At 42.3% G+C, this 3373-nt stretch overlaps 1 protein-coding gene across 9 annotated transcripts in view; it reads left to right on the top strand.

Annotated features, from left to right (window-relative positions):
* Positions 1-3373, top strand: part of NEDD4L (NEDD4 like E3 ubiquitin protein ligase) — a 354125-nt gene that overhangs the window by 238557 nt on the left and 112195 nt on the right. The gene's annotated exons all lie outside the window — the stretch shown is intronic.

Here is a 3373-nt window from a genome sequence, read left to right as displayed (position 1 = left end):
CATCACTGCCATAAGTGAAAGGAACATGGTAAATTGCACACTGCCCTTTTAAAGCCTCTGTCTGAAAGTGGCACACATCACTGCCACTCACATTTCACTGGCCAAAGCAAGTCATGTGGCCATGCCGTTTCAGATTCCGAAGTACATTTTTACCATTGCCCAGAGGAGGAGAGAGATAAGCAATGTTTGAGAACAGCCCTAAAGACTATAGTGCTATCCCTTAGTTCACCTTAATGATCCTGAGGCTTTGGGGCAATTAAAAAATCCTTCCTCTTAAAAAAACATCAGGCAGTTAGTCCCGAAGCCAGCTGCTGGTGCTATACAACATACCCTTGACTTGTGGGAAATGCCTTTTGAAAAGGTGACTTACCTGCCCACCCTACTATTGCTCATTGCTACAGGTTGAATTGTGTCCCCCCCCGCTCCCCCCCGACCCCGCAAAAGATAAGAAATCCTAACTATCAGTACCTTGGAATATACACTTATTTGACAATAGGGTCTTTGCAGACCTTTTGCAGAGGGAGTCAAGATGAGGTCATAAATGTGGATCCTAATCTAATATTCCCTTATAAAAAGGAGAAAATTTAGACCCAGAAACAGACATTGCACACTGGGGGAATGCCATGGAAAGATGAAGGCAGAGATCAAGTGATGCTTCTACAATGCAGGGAACTCCAAAGATTGCTAGCAAGCCTCTAGAAGGCAGGGGAGACCCTGGCATCTCCCTCACAGCCTTCCGGAAGAACCTCCCTGACCATACCTTGATCTTGGACTTCCAGCGTCCAGAACTTTTAAACAATCCATTTCCGTTGTTTAAGCTACTCAAGTTTGTGGTACTTTGTTACAGCAGTCTCAGCAAACTAATATGCTAATCAATATACTTTTTATCATCTTCTTTGGGCCTACCAAGCAGAACCACTTGGGGAATTGAAACAAAGACCCTCTCAGGGAAGTTTGGTGAATCCTGGCCAACGCGTTATCTGATGCTGATTGCAGTGAAATTGAGTACTGTTGTGGATTTTTTTTTTCCCCTCGAAGTAGCTTTTAGGAAATGTTTCTGATGTCACAGCTCTGGAAGTGAAAAATAAAATGTGTTAGTGGGAACTCAGTAGTATTAGCAAGAAAAGAAATAAGGGACTGTGCTAGCAAAATGAATAATCTGTATTGTACTGCCACAGGTGGTTATCCAGATACACTTTTTGTGAGACAAAAAGTTTTGTGGGTTGCTTTTGGTGGTGGTGGCAGAGGGAGAATTACACGAGTAGAAATGCTGGTAACTTGTGGTCATATCTTCATTGCATGTGGGTACACCTAGTCTTATGGGCAATCTGATTTTATATCATCTTGTTCTTTTCAGTAAATGTCGCATATCAAATATTTAATCTTATTTGAAAAACTTTTTGGATAAGTGATGTTTGCAAACTGAAGCAGATTGAACCATGTATCTGGATATTTTGTTTGATTATAAACCCATTTTTACACCATGGCTATAGAGAATGGTGCCATGGGCACTATCAGGAGTGATGTCATTGGCCCCACAGGGTTATGTGGAAAGCGGGCAGCTGGGACTGCTGTCTGGTTGAGACTAGGCAGTGGTGCACACGGGCCAGCTCCTGTACTTTCCTGTTTGTGGCTCTCCTGGGACACTCCTGCTCCTGCGCTTCCTGTCCTCATCCGTGATATGTACTCCCTCTCATCTACATGCTCATAAATTTCAGCACGAACTGCATAATTTTTAAAATTCTGAGTAGATCTTCCAGCCAAGGATTTCCTAATTGTTCACTGCCAGAGAAGGAGGTGCTAAATAGTTGCCAAGTTACATGCTTTTTTTCCCCAAATGAAGTACTTCCCCTGCTACTGCTTGTAATGCCCAGATTGTGTGTGTGCTCAGAGCCCACATCTGGTGCTGGAAGCCTGAGGACTAGTGAATGGTCATGTGGTTTATGGCAGCTGTAAGAGGACCAATTCTGAAAGTCTCCAAGAAGCTAACTCCATAATGAGATGGTGTGTGTGTGTGTGTGTGTGTGTGTGTGTGTGTGTGTGTGTGTTCGAGATAGGGTCTTGCTCTGTTGCCCAAGCTGGAGTACAGTGGTAACGATTTTGGCTCACTACAACTTCTACCTCCCAGGTTCAAGCGATTCTCCTGTCTGCCTCCTGAGTAGCTGAGATTATAAGTGTGTGCCACCATGCCCAGCTAATTTTTGTATTTTTAGCAGAGACAGGGTTTCACCATTTTGGCCAGGCTGGTCTTGAACTCCTGACCTCAAGTGATCCACCCACCTTGACCTCCGAAATTGCTGGGATTACAGGCGTGAGCCACCACACTCGGTCTACAGGTGTGTTTTGAAACATGCTGAATCCATATGAATCTAATGTATTCTGGATACTATTTTATGCCTAATTTCCGTGTGCCATGAAATTTAAAACTTCAAAGTTGTAGAATTCCTATTCAAGTCCAGACATGTTCTAATGGTGTCTTGGCTTTCTTTGTATGTGTAGGAGTTATATTTATTTATATATTTTATTGCACCTTAAAAAAAAGCAAGTAGCATCTGATTAATGTTTGCATGATCATCATCATAAGTGTTTGTATTAAAACAAGTAAATTCTAATTGGTCTCATGGATAGATACATGTACTGTCCTGAAGTCCTGTGCTGTCCAAATTGTTGAGATAGTTTACTTGTCCAGATTGCGGAAGTACTTTAGACTTTCTTTGTAACCACCAAGGAAGTGAATATATAGCAAGTATGACTTTTTGATAAACTTTCTGTTCCAGGGGAGACATAAATGTTACAAGTTGGTTCATCTTTTGCTGAAGAGTAGATAATAACAGAAATTGAACTCTCTGAAGAGAGGATTGTAAGCAAACATAATTATCCTGGCATTTGAAACTTAATTGCAAAATATCTTAAGGCTGTGATATTACAGAACTCACTTTAAAGATTTAGTTTGAGATCTGAAGTGGCAAAATGATAGTTGAAAGAATCAGTGAGCCATTTCTTTGTAATTTTGGTTTATCTTTTATAGTTTCTGTTTATAGCTAAAATGAAAATTGATCTCTGTCTAGGTGGTTTTTTTTTTTTTCCTGCCTTTGAGACAAGGTCTGGCTCTATCACCCAGGCTGGAGTGTAGCACAATCGCAGCTCACTGAAGCCCTGCCTCCCAGCCTCAAGCCATCCTCCCACCTCAGCCTCCCAAGTAGCTGAGACTACAGATGTGCACCACCCTGCCCAGCTAATTTTTGTAATTTTTTGGTAGAGACGGGGTTTCGCCATGTTGCTCAGGCTGGTCTCGAACTCCTGAGCTCAAGTGATCTGCCCGCGTCATCCTCCCAAAATGCTGGAATTACAGGTGTGAGCCACTGTGCCCAAC

Source organism: Aotus nancymaae, unplaced genomic scaffold (assembly GCF_030222135.1).
Source record: "Aotus nancymaae isolate 86718 unplaced genomic scaffold, 86718_ANA_hifiasm-v0.15.2.pri h1tg000020l, whole genome shotgun sequence".
Taxonomy (NCBI): Eukaryota; Metazoa; Chordata; class Mammalia; order Primates; family Aotidae; genus Aotus; species Aotus nancymaae.
This window is presented reverse-complemented; position numbering and strand designations above follow the sequence as displayed.